The 20515-nt window shown below is 40.5% G+C and overlaps 2 pseudogenes; both read right to left on the bottom strand.

The window, feature by feature from the left end:
• Positions 1-13525: 13525 nt before the first annotated feature.
• LOC149152911 (putative acyl-CoA dehydrogenase IBR3) lies at positions 13526-17675 on the bottom strand (annotated as a pseudogene).
• Positions 17526-19965, bottom strand: LOC149152912 (putative acyl-CoA dehydrogenase IBR3; annotated as a pseudogene).
• Positions 19966-20515: the final 550 nt, after the last annotated feature.

The raw sequence follows: 20515 nt of genomic DNA on the forward strand, positions 1-20515 counted from the left end.
TATACATAATGTTCTGTAACCAAGACAAAAATCGGTCGCATGACCCAAAAACTCAAAAATGCTAGGGGGCACCCTAGCCTAGTGATGCTCATGATAGCACGTCACGGCCTGTGCAATCATGCGTAAGAGACGAGTCCATCGTCTAGGCACACCAGTAGTATGCCGCTGCAACTGCAAAGGTAACTCGTCAATCCTCACATCGGGAATGCCGAGAGTAAGGCTCTCAACCTGCTCTTGCACAGCTGTAAGGGTCTCGGCCACGTCAAGGTCACGAAGAATAACCCTCCCAGCAGTCTCCCCTGCTGGGGCAGCAACTGGCGCTCTTGGGCGAATTGCTGGACGAACAAGACCAACATCTACATGCACACACGAGTTTGATTAAAGTCTTGATAGAATAAAGCACAAGGACATTATAAATAAAAACAGTAAACAATGATATGGTCGAAGATTTTACCAATAGCGCCCCACTGTTCGCCATCCGGCAGTACCAAGTCCGGATCACCTCGGAAATCCATACCAACATATGGATACTCGGAATAGACCATCTCCTGATGCTCGAACCACCTGAAGAAGGTATCAGTGAAAGAAATATGAGATTGACCAGCATGCCTAGACATGTGATCAACCCATCTCTGCATGTGTGGCTCGGTAGGAGAAGGCAAGTCGAGTGCGATATACTGAGGCTGCATCAGTGGTATCTTCTCCAAGGCAAAGGCAGTCAAAATAGAACCAAATCCAAAGTTCTTCAGCTTCCCGTCCTTTACCTTGGTCAACTGACTTTTCATCTGAAGAAGTACTGCATCACACCAATTGAATATTTTCGGTTGGAGGCACTCCAAGGCGTGCTGCACATAGGATCTGTTGGCAACATGAAGAGATGCACTACCAGCCATCCTACCAATAGTATACAGAATGGACCTGAGAGACCTGTTAGCAATCTCACGGATAACGACCTTGCCGTCTCTACTCGGCTGAGATCCTTCCCTGCAATACTGACGGACATAAGCTCTCACAGAGTCATTCCCTCGGGCCGAACCTGACAAAGAAATGGGGGCACCCCGCCTCGACAAGCCAGTCAAGAAGTAAATGTCTACCACGGTCAAGGGGATAGATTTACCCCTAATCTGAAATACTTGGTTGATAGGATCCCAAGCATCAAGCATATACTGCAGTAGGGAAATCTGTGCTCTCATACTAGAGATACGGAAGAACTTCAGCAGGCCACAGTTCCGCAGCGCGTTCACCGTGACAGGATCATGGAGGGAAATCATGTACTCTTCTTCATGTTCTCGTTCTCGCCATGTAAGGGTCATTTTGCTCCAATAATCTCTGAAAAACAAACATGAGAGGAGTTAGATCCTGGATTTGATGAGAAACTGGCAAAATTTTCATCAAAAACTGTGCAACAAGACCATTTTTCTGTGCCCAACGCAACTAGCCAGTGTTCCACATGTGTTGAAGGTCAAACTGCCTTCATGCAGCTTGACATTCAGCGCAGGTTTCGAGTGAACTACCTGCGCTGATGGCAGTGCGCCCTAACAAAACCCCAGGGGCTCAGGGGAACAGGAAAACAGACACAGAATGGAAAAAGGAAACCATGAAAAGAAAGAGCTAGGGTTTAGCTTCTACCTGGTCCAGACGGCGCCGAAAATCGTCCGCAGAATCTCCCGGAATTAGCTAATGAAAATCAAGGGGGGAGAGGCACCTCCAAAGCTCCAACAAACCAAGTTCAAATGAAATGGTAAAATGAGAGGTAAAAACACTTTTTAATTGCTTTTTACGTAGTTCAAAGCGAAATATTAGGGTTCTAATCTCATTTTCAAGCAAATGTTGTTCATTTCTAACTAGTTTGATGCAGCAATTGAGGATACAGTACTATCTTTGAAAATGGCAAAGCTAGTTATGGTAAAAAATAAAAAATTTGACCATATGATATTGAGCAGTTTTAGCACACAGTTCATGCTCGTTAAAAAATAAACGCAAGATCCGAGCAGTTTTAGCGCATAGTTCATGCTCGTTAAAAAATAAACATAAGACCGAGCAAATGTTTCCACCTGTGTTTAAGCTCGTTAAAAAATGAACTATCCCGGTAAATAACCACTATGAATGTAATATCATCAGCCATTAAAGCCTTGGTCGTGTTTGCACCGTCACCTCCACTTTCCATTGGCCGATCGTTCACCTCCATATGTTTGTTTACCCATTTTGAGGAACAGCTACGAAGAGTGATTTCACCTAGCCATCCTTGTGACACTGCCGTGATTGGAAAATTCCAACCTGTACTTGGAATCAGCTGCTAACCCTGTTTATCACTCGTTCCTCAAAAGATGAGTCTTCTTTAAGCTCTTTTCATCTGACTCGTAAAATATGAAAAGATTGCCGAGTTTTGGCCTTCCAGCTCGTTAAAGCGACCGGAAGTGCTATCCCTCCTCTAGATTTTAATCTTTTTGGACCTGAGGGATTATTGCACAAAAAGATCGAGCGCTTGTTTTGTTCGGCTCGTTAAAACTATCGAAAACTCATCCCTTATGTATTGTTTTATACTTTTTCGGACTTAAGGGATTAGATGACGAAAAAGGACTTTGGAGTTAACTTTATGTACCTTTTCAGACTCTCTAAAAATGAAAAGGACCGAGTTATCTTTGTCGTTAGACTCGTTAAAATCATTAAATAGCGACAAACTTGTCTTTAGACGAGAACGAGTTTCACTATCGCTAGGCTCGTTAAAACATAGCGATGGGCTTGCCCGAAGGGCAGGTTATAGAACAAGCATATGTTATCCTCCTCAAGCTTGAAAAAAATAAAGAGGTACTGGTCAGCAATGACCGGGGAAAAATTGGGAGAAACTCAAGAAAACTTTGATGGTAGCAAGTCGCTCTTGAACATGACACTTTTCCTCCGTACCACAATCGGGTTGGATTGTTTCATTCACCGGTCACATCACCATGGTATCACCATACCATCCATATTTGGGGTAATGCTACCGATCCATCGCATCAGTGTCGCCATATGTTCAAGAGAAGTCGTTCAGAAAAGTCAACCGTGTCCCATCCACTGCCATACATTATCCTTCATCCTTTCATGACCGCCACCCTGAATCATATGTCTCAGATCGTTTTCACCTCCATCAAAATCATTAGCTCCGTTCCGTGTCACTGATGTGGGATTCATTAAGGCCCTCCTTTGACGGATCGCTCCTTGTCGACATCAGCTCATTATCCAAGAAGTTGATCTAGGAACAACCCCTTCAGTACTTTGAAGCTTGCATGCCTCAATGGCAAGTTTCTCACTTCCGGCGATAGGTATACATCAATGACCTTCGACCGAAAGATTTTGCGTGGTGTTCGACGCCAAGTCCTTTATTCACACCACGTGAATTGTACTGCAGTACCTTGAGGGTCATTATCATTATCGGTGATTCCTCTCGCGCTTGTTAACAGTTTACCTCATTGACCGGTAATCAAGCGATGTCTTTCCATGTTCGACTTCAGAACATTTCTCACATGGATCGACTTGTACTTAGAGTGAAGATCGAACGAGTTTGAAGACCCCGGATCTAGTTTCATCCATCCGGGCTGCGATATATATTCAGGAAAGATAAAGACATTGACATGTACATCATTGCAGCAGATAATCATCCTACTCAAAGGATGATAATTTCATCAAAATTATCAGTCTACCATCAGACGATTGTCTGTTCTATGTACAGAAAAATGAATTTATAAAGCTGAGCATGGGAATGCCCGCCTCAGCTAGATCATGAAAGCAGTATGAAAAATAATGTATTGTATTGTATCTCGTTACAGGTCTCCTCCCAGCATTGGATGAACTTCGGATCCTCCTGATAAAGCATTTCACCCGATAAACGGCCTCATACTTTAGGGGGCAACTGTTATAGACATTTTTGTGCCTTACAGCATTGAGCATGAGATGTCCATAATCTAAGGGATCCAAAGTCCCTAAACATGTTGTTCCTACCCCTAGAGGAACAAGGCTAACAAACCACAGCAATTCACAAAAGTTCTCCACCAGAAACTGCTCAAAAACAAGTCAATTCAGGATCAATTCAGTGGCTCCACTAGCTGTCTGTGCTGAATGTCAAAGCCAACACTGGCTACCTGCACTGAATGTCAAAGCCAACACTGGCTACCTGCGCTGAGCGAGAGTTGACATGTGGCAAGTTCATTCCACGAGGTGTCAAAACCTAGGAAGCTTCCAAAATCTTCCTCAATGACACCTGCCTCAGGGAATTCAACTGGTGATGCGTAAGAGGTTCCAAATCTCCAAGTGGAAGCAAGAACCTCCAAGTGGAATCAAGAACTGATAGAGGGAGAGGACACTAGTCAGATCTCAAGCTGACTCATCCTCTCTCCAAACATCTATATATGGATCTCTCCTCCATGAGATCTAGAGGCTGGAATTTTGTTATTGCAAAGAATTACTGTTGGTTTGAGATTGGAATCATTGAGTGCTTAATGCTTTGAATGGGGTGAAGATAGGAATTCCATTTGCTGGGAAGGAGATGCTGGATTGGAGCCCTCTGGGTTGTATCTCTTCCTGAACCTTGTTATTCATCAATAAAGCTATCTTGGTTTCTCCTGTATACTGATGTATCTTTGATGTATGATTGCATTAGTATGTTTAGTTTATTTCTAATCCTGAACTAGTTATGAATATGAATCCATGTCTTGTGTAGTGTTCTCTTCTTGTGATCTTGTAGAAACCTCTTGAAGCTGGGCGAGCGGGAAGACAAGTAGCTGGGAACTCTCCAAGAGAAGAGAAACCGGATCGAGGGACAAACGGAAGACACCGGTTAGTCCATCCATCTCTCTTCATTCTTAATTCATAAAGGAAGAATACTAGAATAGCTGTCTCTGTTTGTTGCTAAGGCACTGTCACACCTTAGGTGGATAGGATCGTCCTGCATAGGCATTTTTCCCCACAACACCATAAAATCAGAAGTTGAAAAAATTTTGCATGCTGGTTTCATATACCTCGTTCCTCTTATCGATTGGGCTTCCAATATTGTTCTTATCATGAAGAAACAAGGAACAATACGAGTGTGTGTTGATTATAGGGATGTTAATCATGCTTGTCCAAAAGACAACTATCCCACTCCCTTTATCGACCAGATAATTGATGAATGTGCCAGATGTGAAATATTTTCATTTATGGATGGCTTTTCCAGCTATAATTAGATCAATATTCGCTCAGAAGACCAATCTAAAATTGCCTATATTTGTCCCTAGGGCACATTCGCATATAGGAAACTCCCTTTTGGTTTGAAGAATGTTGGGGCAAATTTTCAGAGGGCAATGAATTAAATGATTTCCACAAAATCAAAAACATCATTCAAGCCTATATAGATTACTTACCTGCTCATTCACGGAAACGGGCTGATCACCCACAACATTTGAGAGCCATCTTTTACAGTGACGACACTACAAAATTCGAATCAATCCACGTAAATATGTGTTTTGTGTTGGTTCTGGTTGTTTGCTTAGTTTCGTAGTGTCCAAAGGAGGAATTCGACTTGACACCTTGAAGGTTAAGGAAATTCTTGATTTGCCTCCACCTTTCAATTTACTTCAGTTACAGAGACTCCAAGGGAAGGCTAACTTTCTAAGGATATTCATTCCCAACTATGCCGAAATGGCTAAAGGATTTACTCGTCTTTTGAAAAAGGGAATTCCCTTCCATTGGGACTAGGTTGTGCAAGCTTCCTTTGATTCTCTCAAAGATACCGTGATTCGAGCGTCATTAATGCATTCCCTTAATTATCAGAATGACTATTTCCTATGTCTCATCACTGTAGATACAACCATTGCTATGGTTTTAGTCCAAGAAGAAGATGAGATTGAACATCTGATCTATTATTTGAGTCGTAATCTCAATGATACGAAAGTTAAGTATTCTTACATGGAGAAGCTAGCTTTGGCTTCCGTTTAAGCTGTACAGAGATTTCGCCATTATATCCTGCTCCAAAAGACCACTGTCATTTCGGATTGCAACCCTATGACATACATCTTGTCACGTCAATTTCTAGGGGGGAAATATTCAAAATGGATCGTCATTTTACAGGAATTTGATTTGGAATTCATCAAATCCAAGTCAAAGAAATCTCTAGTTTTTGTCGAGCTTCTTTGCGACCTTCCCTCTACTGCTATTGACTCAACAACGGAACCATAAATTCCAGATGAGTTTCTATTTCTGATCTCGTCATCTGACCCTTGGTATGGAGAAATACTAACCTATCTCCAAACCTAAAATTTTCAGCTAGATACCTCTCGCTTGCAACATCAACGTATTCGATATCAAGCCAAAGATTATCTGATCATTGGCGACACCCTTTATCATCACAGTTTCGATACGATTTTTTGTAGGTGCCTCACACATGAGGAAGTTGAGAAAGTTCTAAATGATTGCCATTCTGGTGCTTGTGGTGGACATTTATCTGGTTATGCTATCGCACAAAAATTTCTTCGTGCTGGTTACTTTTGGCCTACCATATTTAACGATTTCATTATTACTGTCAAAAGTTGTCATGCACGCTAGATTTTTGATTGTAAAACTCAATCACCATTGCATCCTGTCATTGATGTTGGACCATTTGCAAAATGGTTCATTGATTTCATGACATGTAACCCTCACTCGGCCTAGGGGCATGGGTATATTATTGTCGTCGTTGACTATTTTACAAAATGGGCCAAGGCGATGCCTACATCAAGCAACAGTGGTGAGACAACTGCACTTTTTTTCTTCAACCATGTGGTTGCATGGTTTGGTGTACCACAAGCTATAGTTACAGATCATGGTTCACATTTTTGCAATCACATAATGACTGAATTAAATTCCAAGTTAGGACTCTCACATGATAGTTCTACTCCTTATTATCCACAGACTAATGGAAAAGTTGAAGCCATCAACAAATTCCTTAAGTGAATGCTTCAACGAATGATAGGAGTTCACAAACGAAACTGGAATTTGATCCTGTACTTAGCTTTGTGGGCTTACCGAACCTCGGTAAGAAACAGAGCTGGATTCACAACTTTCCAATTGGTGTATGGTCTTGAGGCAATCTTGCCAATACACTATGAGATTTCATTACTAAAACTCGCAATTTACTCATTACCTAACACTTCTGATGAGGAAGCACCTTTCTTAGTACTCATCCATCTAGATGAAACATGCCTTGACGCTGCATTAGCCAACGGAGCACATAAGAAATGAATCAAGGCGCAATATGACCACAATGTCAAGCCTCGCATATTCTTAGAAGGAGACTTGGTCTTGCTTTATGATCAGGAAGCTAATAAATTAGGAACAGGAAAATTCTAACCACTATGGATGGGCCCCTACATTGTCAAGCGTGTTTTGGCAAAAGGCGCTTACGAGTTGGTTGATTATGATGGAATTCCATTGTCGTAGCCCCGAAATGGGCTATATCTTAAACGTTACTATGCTTGATTGTGCGTAGTAAAAACACTGTATATATGCTTTGATTTCGTGTGTGTGTGTCACAGTGTGACTTTTAGAGTTTTTATGTGGTTAGTAATCTACTTTGCATTTGTTGCAGATGTCAGAATATTTGGAACCATTTGTTGGTTATGTCGATGGCACTAGTCATAGTACATAGAACCTATCCTCTGCAGCATGGGCCATATTCACTCCAAGTGGTGATTTAGTGAGTTTTCAAGGGATTTGTATCGGTCGTTCTATGAACAATATCGCTAAGTATAGCGCATTGATCGAACTCCTCTCTGATGCCATTTCACATGGCATTTTCCGAATCATCATTAGGCTAGACTCACAACTTGTCGTACTACAACTTACAAATGTTTATACCATCCGAAATCCAACTATTCATCGTATATTCCTTAGATTTCATCTCTTGGAAGGACATTTTGATTACATTTAATATCAACACATTTCCAAAAACTTTAACACATTGACTGATCCTTTAGCAAATTACGTGTTAAACATACATTTACGACATATGTAAATAGTAATTTTTCAATTCACATCAACAGTTGAATAGGATTACACATAACCATACAAAAACACTGAAAGTAAAATAGATAGATGTTCAAAGTTTTTACAAAAATTTGTGTCTAAGACATGTTGGTCATCTGACCTCAAAACCTCAAAATGCATATAGTAAATCATCCTAAGTAGATCTAATGATGCTCATGATAACAGGTCACTTCCTGAGATATCATGCGTAATAGCCTTATCCAACGATTTGGTACACCAATAGTATGGTGTTGTAGTCTCATCGGTAAATCCTTGATCCAAACATCTGGTATACCAAGGGTTAACCCCTCTATATGATGCCGCAACTCCGCCAATGTCTCGATCAGATCTAGATCCTAAAGAATTGCTCTTCCGACATTTCTCCCCGCTAGTTCACCTACCTCCGGTTGATGACCCATTGGTCAAACAGTGCCAACATCTGTATACATGAGAACATTTTTAGTTTAGTCTTGGAAACATCAAAAAACACAAAAACATGTAAAAACTCAAAAAATAAAAATACATGGTCAAAACAATTTACCTATAGCATCCCATTGAGCACCCATTGGTAATCTCAAATCTGGATCTCGACGGAAATCCATCCCTGCATATGGATGATCCTCTATGACAATATGTTGTCAACGGAGACAACTGAAGAATGCGGTAGAAAATGAGATTTATGATTGACCAGCATGTCTAGCCATCAACTCTACCCATCTCTGCATCTGTGGATCTCTAGGATGAGTTAAACTCAGTGTCACATGTTGAGGTTGCATCAATGGAATTATCTCCAAAGTAAAAGTGATCAAGATCAATCCATAGCTGAAATTTTTTGTCTTACCACTTTTTACTTTAGTCAACTGCTCTTTCATCAAAGAGAACACTGCCTCACACTAGTTGAACATAGTTGGCTCGAGGCACTCGGGCGCATAATGCATGTATGATCTATTCGTGACATGAAGTGTCATGCTACCAACCAACTTTGCGATAGTAAAAAGGATTGTTCATTAGGTCATATCACGAACATCCCTGATGTTTATCTTTCCATCTTTGCTAGGCCTTATACTTGGCCGACATAATTGCCGAATGTAGTCCCTCACTGATTCACCCCCACGGGTAGAACCTGAAAGAGAAATGGGGGCACCACATCTTCACAATCTTGTGACAAAGTAAATATCATCGATCAATATAGGGAGCACTTTGTCCCCTATGTGAAAAACCTATTCTGCTGGATCCCATGAATGAACCAAGAATTGTAATAGTTCTAACTGTTGCCTCATCCCGGATAACCTGAAATATTTGAGTAATCCACAATCTCTGAGGGCCTCAATAGTACCAGGATCATTTAGGGCAATCATATCCTGTTCTTCATGTTCTCTTTCATGCCATGTGATAGCCATTCTGATCCGATCAAAGTCTGAAATCACACCATAGGCTTAGTTAGGATCCATTTCATGCAAAAAACTAAAGATATTTTGGGTAGAAATGATGAATCAAATTTCTAAATTGCCCCCAACACACCCCTGATCTATAGACAAGGAAATGCAGAGAAATTTCCCTTTTGTTTGATTGCTTTACAGTGCAATTTTCGATGCATAAGGCTGCGCTGATCTGAAGGCGTGATATATTTACCCTAGGGACCCAAAAACCCTAAAAAATTTGCCTGAAATTGAAAAAGAATGACCTTAAATGAAAGAGAAGAGGTATATCTCCTACCTGGTCCTGACAACACGAAGAATGATCCACATAATCTCCCATAATCAACTGCTGAAGTTTGAGGTAAAAAACTGGTTCAGAGCACAAAACTGAATGGTAAATGTCAAATGGTAAAATGGCTTGGTAAATTCTTGTTTTATGGTTATTTAATGTTCATTAAATGAATAAAATATAGTTTTTACCTATTTTTACCAATGAAACAAGTATGTTTAATCCATTTGGTGGTTCTTTAAGTAGGTTTATAGCTGACATAGTGACTTTGACGTGCATGATCGTAAAATGTACTTTTGACCACAGAGCATACTTTTATCTCTTTTTTGAGCTTTGTTAAACTTCGAAAAAGGAAACCCCTAGAGTCCTCTTTCAGCTCTTTTCAGACTCTCAAAAGATGAAAATATTGTCGGGCGCTTGTCCTTTTTAGCTCATAAACAGATTGGAAACAACATCTACTCAGTATAAGTTTAACCCTTTTCCGAACTGAGATAGATTACTTACCAAAAAGGAATACATTGATTGAACATGGTCAATAGGTTCTCTCTTGTATTATTTTACACTTTTTCAGACTTGAGAGACAAATTTATGAAAAAGAACTTGTGGAGTTTTCTTTTTGTCCCTTTTCAAACTCTCTAAACATGGAAAGGACTGATTTCTCATTGTCGTTAAACTTGTTAAAGCATCAAATAGCGACAAACTTGTCCATCATGACAAGATCGAGTTTCACCTTCGCTAGACTCGTTAAAACATCACATAGTGATGGATTCACCCAAAGGGTAGAATTATAAATCAAGCATATGTTATCCTCCTCAAGATTGTTAAAAAATAAAGAGGTACTGGTCAGCAATGAATGGGGAAAATGGGAAAAGGGATAAATCACTTTATGGTAGGAAGTCGCTCTTGAACATGACACTTTCACTTCATCTCTGTGACTATTTGGGTTGGGTTATCTGCTTGATGGTTATCATACCTATGGTCTATCACACCATCAATCACTTCGGTTTTGGGTCAATGCTACCAATTCATTCAGTGTCGCCGACATGTTCAAGGGAAGTCACTTAGTAAACTTCATCCTTTGCAATACTCATAAACCTTTATTTTCATGACTGCCATTCCTAAACATTGTGTCATTAGTCACATTATGTCTTCAAAATCATTACACTTGTTTCGTGTCGTTGATGGGGGATACATCAAGGCCCTCTTGCGACGAGTCACTTCTTGTTGACATTAGCACATTATCTAAGAAGTTGACTTAGAAACACCCTTCAGTAACTTGAGGCTTGCATACATCAGTGGCAAGTTCCTCACTTCCGGCGACAGGTTGACATCACAGGCCTTCGACCGAATGACTTTGTATGGTGTTCGACATCAAAACATATATTCATGCCATGCAGAATGTACTGTAGTACCTTGAGAATCATTATCATTATTGGTGATTTCTCTCACGTTTGTTAATAACTTACATTATTGGCTGGTAATTAGACAATGTCTTCCCATGTTTGACTTCAAATCACATTTTCACATGGTTAGGCACATGCTTGAGCAAACGATTGGATGAGATAGAGGACCCTGGATCTAGTTTCATCGACATAATGCATGTAGATGCCCCCTCATCAATAATTGTTCGATGAACAGTTTTGTTGAGGGCTTTCAATTGAACAAGGAAAGCTAGTTGAGCTGGTAATTGAGGATCATATCCTTTATGGTCGAAGGATACAAGATTGGAATCCTTTGGGTCTATCCCACCAATGGCTGATAATAAAGCCTGCCTTTGGGATGGGCAATTCTGTAGTACTTCAAGAGTCGACATAGCGGATGGCGATTGGGCCAAATCTTCCACTATATTATAATGTTGTGCCGCTCTAGCGCGGGGATTAAACGTCGACTTGTGTACTACTCCCTTTGGCGGTTTTATTGTCAATTCAGGAATGATGGGTGGCGCAACTTCTGTCGAAGTTGTTGTCGAACTACTAGGTTGATCTTTATCCTTGTTGTTCGACAGCTGTGGATTCCCATAATCTTTGTTCCTTGTCGATATCAAAGCATCATTTTGCTGTTTTGAAACCGACAACATTAGCACTTGGGACGGGGAAGCATTTTCACTTTCAACCAGATTTGTTCCTGGATTTGGAAACGGATCAGTTAACACTGCGGAGGTTTTCGAATTCTTGAAGAATTTTTTAACCTCAGCTCTGTGTGGACAATTTGCAGTCCAATGATCCTCATTGCATATGAGGCATGGATTTTTTGGTTTCCTATCTCCAGGAGGTTTTGAAGAAGACTTTTCAGGTGATGATTCCTCCTATTTCTTCTTCTTCCCTTTGCCTTTCTTCTTGCTCCCTGGTTGTTTGGTTTCTTTGCCTTTATCTGTTGATACGGCATTTACTTCCGAAGCAAGAAGTTCATCTTTTGCATTTTGACTTGAAATATTACGGGCCTTTTTGGATGTAGCCTTTGTCGATTTCGTGTCTGTTGTGCCAATCACTCCATCGCCGGTGTTAGCGCTTGAGATTTCACCCTAGGCTGAGGAAGGTAAACCTTCAAGGCTACATCAAACCATTTCACCTCGTAGCTAGCCCTACGAGGTATGAGAAGGCTCTCTCGGGTCAGATTCGATAGATCTTTCAATATGATTAGGCTGACCAATTAACAATAAAGATTTTAGGCTAGTAAATTGATAAGGGGGGTTGATTTAATGATTTTTGGGGTTTTTTAATGGAATGACGGGGCTTTTCTGGGCTGCATAGGCAAAATCACAGCTTGAAACAGAGAAATATAATGACTACACAGGTTATCAACTGAGGCAAGGTAGGCATGCAATTTAACACCAAATCTGGTTTCAAATGGGATGGCAAGACTGGTGAGGAGCTAAGGAGGGCAAATAATACTTCGAATCCTCCTTAAACAGAAGAAAACATTGAGTTGAACAAACTTATAGGAGGAGCATATAATACTATGAATTCCTACCTAATCACTTCATTTGCTCAAATAGATATGATCATGAGGTGAATGAAACAAAACAGTTTACATATGAGACAAAGGGAAAAACTTATGCTAAATCAACATACCACATGAATCTCAGCAAATAGAGCTGTGAAATTTTCATTAAAAATCATCTGCCAATGACTGTACAATGAAGCTCTGCTACGCTACAGCAACTCTCAGCGCTCAGAAAAAACTCCCCTCTCCCCTCTCTACGCTCCTCAAAATGAATTTTTAATACAATCAATAATAAATTGTTGCCCAAAATAGGGGCGCTGTTTTAACTACAATTACAAAAATTAGAAAAGGTTGTTTCATCTATGCTAAAATAAAACATCGTATTCCTAAAAATCTTCTGATGGCTGACATATGGAGCGCCAATCCTGTTTGAAGCATTGACCGAGGATAAAAGTAGGCGAATTGACTGTTTTTCTGCTGTGACAGATGTCGTTCTTCATTATCACTGTTCCGAGAGCAGAGGATCAAAATAGACAAAATTCGTTCCTAAATCGCTGCTTATGACAGATGTCTCTGTGTTGAGACACGTTCACCCTTTCCCAATCTTCATTAATGGAAATGGAACAGAATCCGGATCATTGGTTTGTATGTCTGTCTTCTAGAAACACAGCTGGTGACTTTCGAAAGATAGTTTTTTTTTTTATTTACAAATTATAGTTCCCTTTGGATCATGGAAACTTTATGCTCTGCTTCACCCTACGGTAGTTCTCAAATAAACTTACAAGTTGGAACATACCAAAATATAGAATTTAACATTCTTCATGTCCTTCTGTAAGTATCCTTCCCCAAATTTTGTTTTTTTCTGAGAATGTTATCTAGTTGAGATGAATGCTTTCGATGGACTTTTTTAGATAAAACATACTAACTTGATCTCAGAGCCTTGCTCTAGACAATTCAAGCTTTGCTATAGTCCCAAGATGGACCTGATCAGGGCCATCCGCTAATCGCAAAGTTCGAACAGAAGCCCAGAGGTAGGAAAGTGCAAAGTCTGTGCTTACACCCGCGGCACCATGAACTTGGATTGCTGTATCAAGTACTTTCAAAGCCATGTTTGGAGCTGCAACCTTAGCCATGGCAATTGCTCCTCTGGCAACTTTATTGCCAAACAAGTCCAATTGATTTGCAGCTTCCAGTACCAAAAATCTTGTTTTCTCTATTTTTAAACGACACTTGGCAAGATCATATAAGAATGATCCATGATGTGCGATCAACTTGCCAAAGGCTTTTCTTTGGAGTGCTCTTTTTACCATCATTTCAATGCCACGTTCGGCAGCACCAACTAATCTCATACAATGATGTAATCGATCTGAACCCAACCATCCTTGTGCAATCTCAAAACCACGGCCTTCTCCCAGAATGACATTTTTGATAGGAACCTACACATTCTCAAAGACAATCTCTGCATGGCCATGAGGAGCATCATCGAAACCAAAAACAGTCAAGGCTCTTTCTACCAGGAGTTGAAAAATTTGAGGAGCCCAAGCTGAGCGACCCATGATTTCACAAAGATACGAATATTCAAGATTGGAAAGACCAGCCCCAAGCAACAAGCTCTCATGCCTATCCTTGATATGAATATCGAATTTTCTTTCATCAGCTTCTTTCTTAATTCCTGTACTCTTGCACTAGGAACAAACCCATTTCCTTTGATGGTCATATCTTGAGAGTATGCTGGAATATGGGATAAAGAGACATCTGTTTCCAATGGTACATTTCCAAAAGCAGAAGATGGTGGCCTGTCTGGAAGTACTGAATCCCTACTTATAAACTTCCAAGCTGTATCAATAAAATATATAGCTAAGCGTCCAGCAGACTTGGCACGTTCCCCCTTGAGGCATTTCCCTTCAACCACCTATGACAAACCCCCGCAAAAATAGATGCTGAACGAAAAAGAGAGAATGCAATATAAAACTTCCAATCTTTAGCAGGCCACTGGACACCAGCTGCAGCACAATAATTCGCCAAATACTCTTCCAGAGAAGGAACTCCTTCTGGCATTATCCCATTATCAAAGCCATATTGAGGAACTGGAAACTCGTTGTTGATGAGAAAACACATGCAGTTGTAAGCAACATCAGACATTGGGTCCCCCAATGTTAACAATTCCCAATCTAAAACACCAATGACACGTTCCTGATGAAGGAGGGTTCCACTGCTTATTTTGTAGGCAGGGGCTTACAATATGTCTGAATTATTCTTTTCAAGGTTCCCTTTTATTGTCTCCATAAACTATCCAAGCAAGATTACGAAGACCATAACGCATCATTGTCCCTATTTGCAAGTGTTGCATCTTTACGACCATCCGTGTACCATCTTTCAAAATACCACCATGAACTTGTGCAATTGATACTGCTGCAATTGGTATTTTCTCCACATAGCTTTTTGCCTCTGATTGCTAATGATATTCTGAATTGTGCTTGTGCAGGGATAGGGGCTTTTGAAGTCGCTGCCAGTTGAAGAGCTAAAAAACAAATTACATAAAAAAAGCAACATATTAATGATTTCTTCTTCAAAACAGGGTTTTGAAGAAGAATCAATCTCTGACATGAGACGGAGTCTAACATCGGCTCCATTTGGGATGGCAGCTGCCGCTCCGTGGAGGTGCCAAGAACCGCAGAACTTTGGGAGAGCAGACCGTGCCTCCACCATTGGGCAATGGAGTCATCATCAACACAACTCTTGATTTATTTTCACACTGAAACTGAACTGAAACAATCTAAAAGCCAACTGAAACAAGATGCTTCCCTTATAGCTGCTTATTTATGTACAAAATCTACTCTAATCTGCTGTACAAACAATAGATCAGGTAATGCGATAATGCCATATTAACCATTCAATTAAACCTGACAATGAATCCGCTTGAGAATGCTGCCACGAAGTCACAGATGCAGTTGTTGGCAGCCCTTCATGCTCATAATGACCCTGGTCATGGAAAAGACAGCCTGATCTGTCAATCAAACTGAAAAATGTGTCCATGTATGCCACAATAGGATCACGGACACCGGACTCTGTTGGCTGCCCCAACTCTGCAATGCATACTTCCAGCTGCACATTATCAATGTATACATCTATAGGCAAGTCTGTTGTTTCTTGTTGCGAAGGAGGAAGGATTTCCAAGAACTTTTTAGGGTCTTGGAAATCATAAGACTGAATTTGCTCATCGAGATACTGAATCTCATTTTCAACTCTTTCAACAACTAACTCATAAAATCTAATTTTGCCTTCAAGATGAAGCTTCGGAGATTTCAAACATTGAAAGAAAATACTGAAAAATTCTTCATTAAATTCAATATCCGCTAACAACTCTCTAACGCCATCTAGAGCTTCACAAAGTGCAGGGTCTGCCACATACCCTACCATTGCATGAACATATCAACAGGCACTGGAATGTCTGGATCGAGTTGGAGTCGCCAGGTGAATGGTTCAGCCTGCATAAGTGTCTGACTGCTGTCCACCATCAGCATCAGATCTGAACTTGATATATGTACTGGGGTAAAATGCAATCGAAGTGGTCGTATTCACAAGCTCACGGAGATTGACTGAAGCAGCGTTTATCTACTAACGCTGATGTAAAACAGGAGCGTTTTCGAAGGCTTCTGGCGTAACTTCAGGCTCCGTCTAAGACTTATGAAACAAACACATCAATCAACAGACAAGTTGTTCTTCCCCAGTATGGTCGCCACTATGTTAGTGCTTGAGATTTCACCCTAGGCTGAGGAAGGTAAACCTTCAAGGCTACATCAAACCATTTCACCTCGTAGCTAGCCCTACGAGGTATGAGAAGGCTCTCTCGGGTCAGATTCGATAGATCTTTCAATATGATTAGGCTGACCAATTAACAATAAAGATTTTAGGCTAGTAAATTGATAAGGGGGGTTGATTTAATGATTTTTGGGGTTTTTTAATGGAATGACGGGGCTTTTCTGGGCTGCATGGGCAAAATCACAGCTTGAAATAGAGAAATATAATGACTACACAGGTTATCAACTGAGGCAAGGTAGGCATGCAATTTAACACCAAATCTGGTTTCAAATGGGATGGCAAGACTGGTGAGGAGCTAAGGAGGGCAAATAATACTTCGAATCCTCCTTATACAGAAGAAAACATTGAGTTGAACAAACTTATAGGAGGAGCATATAATACTATGAATTCCTACCTAATCACTTCATTTGCTCAAATAGATATGATCATGAGGTGAATGAAACAAAACAGTTTACATATGAGACAAAGGGAAAAACTTATGCTAAATCAACATACCACATGAATCTCAGCAAACAGAGCTGTGAAATTTTCATTAAAAATCATCTGCCAATGACTGTACAATGAAGCTCTGCTACGCTACAGCAACTCTCAGCGCTCAGAAAAAACTCCCCTCTCCCCTCTCTACGCTCCTCAAAATGAATTTTTAATACAATCAATAATAAATTGCTGCCCAAAACAGGGGCGCTGTTTTAACTACAATTACAAAAATTAGAAAAGGTTGTTTCATCTATGCTAAAATAAAACATCGTATTCCTAAAAATCTTTTGATGGCTGACATATGGAGCGCCAATCCTGTTTGAAGCATTGACCGAGGATAAAAGTAGGTGAATTGACTGTTTTTCTGCTGTGACAGATGTCGTTCTTCATTATCACTGTTCCGAGAGCAGAGGATCAAAATAGACAAAATTCGTTCCTAAATCGCTGCTTATGACAGATGTCTCTATGTTGAGACACGTTCACCCTTTCCCAATCTTCATTAATGGAAACGGAACAGAATCCGGATCATTGGTTTGTATGTCTGTCTTCTAGAAACACAGCTGGTGACTTTCGAAAGATAGTTTTTTTTTTTATTTACAAATTATAGTTCCCTTTGGATCATGGAAACTTTATGCTCTGCTTCACCCTACGGTAGTTCTCAAATAAACTTACAAGTTGGAACATACCAAAATATAGAATTTAACATTCTTCATGTCCTCCTGTAAGTATCCTTCCCCAAATTTTGTTTTTTTCTGAGAATGTTATCTAGTTGAGATGAATGCTTTCGATGGACTTTTTTAGATAAAACATACTAACTTGATCTCAGAGCCTTGCTCTAGACAATTCAAGCTTTGCTATAGTCCCAAGATGGACCTAATCAGGGCCATCCGCTAATCGCAAAGTTCGAGCAGAAGCCCAGAGGTAGGAAAGTGCAAAGTCTGTGCTTACACCCGCGGCACCATGAACTTGGATTGCTGTATCAAGTACTTTCAAAGCCATGTTTGGAGCTGCAACCTTAGCCATGGCAATTGCTCCTCTGGCAACTTTATTGCCAAACAAGTCCAATTGATTTGCAGCTTCCAGTACCAAAAATCTTGTTTTCTCTATTTTTAAACGACACTTGGCAAGATCATATAAGAATGATCCATGATGTGCGATCAACTTGCCAAAGGCTTTTCTTTGGAGTGCTCTTTTTACCATCATTTCAATGCCACGTTCGGCAGCACCAACTAATCTCATACAATGATGTAATCGATCTGAACCCAACCGTCCTTGTGCAATCTCAAAACCACGGCCTTCTCCCAGAATGACATTTTTGATAGGAACCTACACATTCTCAAAGACAATCTCTGCATGGCCATGAGGAGCATCATCGAAACCAAAAACAGTCAAGGCTCTTTCTACCAGGAGTTGAAAAATTTGAGGAGCCCAAGCTGAGCGACCCATGATTTCACAAAGATACGAATATTCAAGATTGGAAAGACCAGCCCCAAGCAACAAGCTCTCATGCCTATCCTTGATATGAATATCGAATTTTCTTTCATCAGCTTCTTTCTTAATTCCTGTACTCTTGCACTAGGAACAAACCCATTTCCTTTGATGGTCATATCTTGAGAGTATGCTGGAATATGGGATAAAGAGACATCTGTTTCCAATGGTACATTTCCAAAAGCAGAAGATGGTGGCCTGTCTGGAAGTACTGAATCCCTACTTATAAACTTCCAAGCTGTATCAATAAAATATATAGCTAAGCGTCCAGCAGACTTGGCACGTTCCCCCTTGAGGCATTTCCCTTCAACCACCTATGACAAACCCCCGCAAAAATAGATGCTGAACGAAAAAGAGAGAATGCAATATAAAACTTCCAATCTTTAGCAGGCCACTGGACACCAGCTGCAGCACAATAATTCGCCAAATACTCTTCCAGAGAAGGAACTCCTTCTGGCATTATCCCATTATCAAAGCCATATTGAGGAACTGGAAACTCGTTGTTGATGAGAAAACACATGCAGTTGTAAGCAACATCAGACATTGGGTCCCCCAATGTTAACAATTCCCAATCTAAAACACCAATGACACGTTCCTGATGAAGGAGGGTTCCACTGCTTATTTTGTAGGCAGGGGCTTACAATATGTCTGAATTATTCTTTTCAAGGTTCCCTTTTATTGTCTCCATAAACTATCCAAGCAAGATTACGAAGACCATAACGCATCATTGTCCCTATTTGCAAGTGTTGCATCTTTACGACCATCCGTGTACCATCTTTCAAAATACCACCATGAACTTGTGCAATTGATACTGCTGCAATTGGTATTTTCTCCACATAGTTTTTTGCCTCTGATTGCTAATGATATTCTGAATTGTGCTTGTGCAGGGATAGGGGCTTTTGAAGTCGCTGCCAGTTGAAGAGCTAAAAAACAAATTACATAAAAAAAGCAACATATTAATGATTTCTTCTTCAAAACAGGGTTTTGAAGAAGAATCAATCTCTGACATGAGACGGAGTCTAACATCGGCTCCATTTGGGATGGCAGCTGCCGCTCCGTGGAGGTGCCAAGAACCGCAGAACTTTGGGAGAGCAGACCGTGCCTCCACCATTGGGCAATGGAGTCATCATCAACACAACTCTTGATTTATTTTCACACTGAAACTGAACTAAAACAATCTAAAAGCCAACTGAAACAAGATGCTGCCCTTATAGCTGCTTATTTATGTACAAAATCTACTCTAATCTGCTGTACAAACAATAGATCAGGTAATGCGATAATGCCATATTAACCATTCAATTAAACCTGACAATGAAGCCGCTTGAGAATGCTGCCACGAAGTCACAGATGCAGTTGTTGGCAGCCCTTCATGCTCATAATGACCCTGGTCATGGAAAAGATAGCCTGATCTGTCAATCAAACTGAAAAATGTGTCCATGTATGCCACAATAGGATCACGGACACGGGACTCTGTTGGCTGCCCCAACTCTGCAATGCATACTTCCAGCTGCACATTATCAATGTATACATCTATAGGCAAGTCTGTTGTTTCTTGTTGCGAAGGAGGAAGGATTTCCAAGAACTTTTTAGGGTCTTGGAAATCATAAGACTGAATTTGCTCATCGAGATACTGAATCTCATTTTCAACTCTTTCAACAACTAACTCATAAAATCTAATTTTGCCTTCAAGATGAAGCTTCGGAGATTTCAAACATTGAAAGAAAATACTGAAAATTTTTTCATTAATTTCAATATCCGCTAACAACTCTCTAACGCCATCTAGAGCTTCACAAAGTGCAGGGTCTGCCACATACCCTACCATTGCATGAACATATCAACAGGCACTGGAATGTCTGGATCGAGTTGGAGTCGCCAGGTGAATGGTTCAGCCTGCATAAGTGTCTGACTGCTGTCCACCATCAGCATCAGATCTGAACTTGATATATGTACTGGGGTAAAATGCAATCGAAGTGGTCGTATTCACAAGCTCACGGAGATTGACTGAAGCAGCGTTTATCTACTAACGCTGATGTAAAACAGGAGCGTTTTCGAAGGCTTCTGGCGT

This window comes from Pinus tabuliformis, chromosome 9 (genome assembly GCF_031772625.1).
Source record: "Pinus tabuliformis cultivar Carrire ecotype Pingquan chromosome 9, CPIR1, whole genome shotgun sequence".
Taxonomy (NCBI): Eukaryota; Viridiplantae; Streptophyta; class Pinopsida; order Pinales; family Pinaceae; genus Pinus; species Pinus tabuliformis.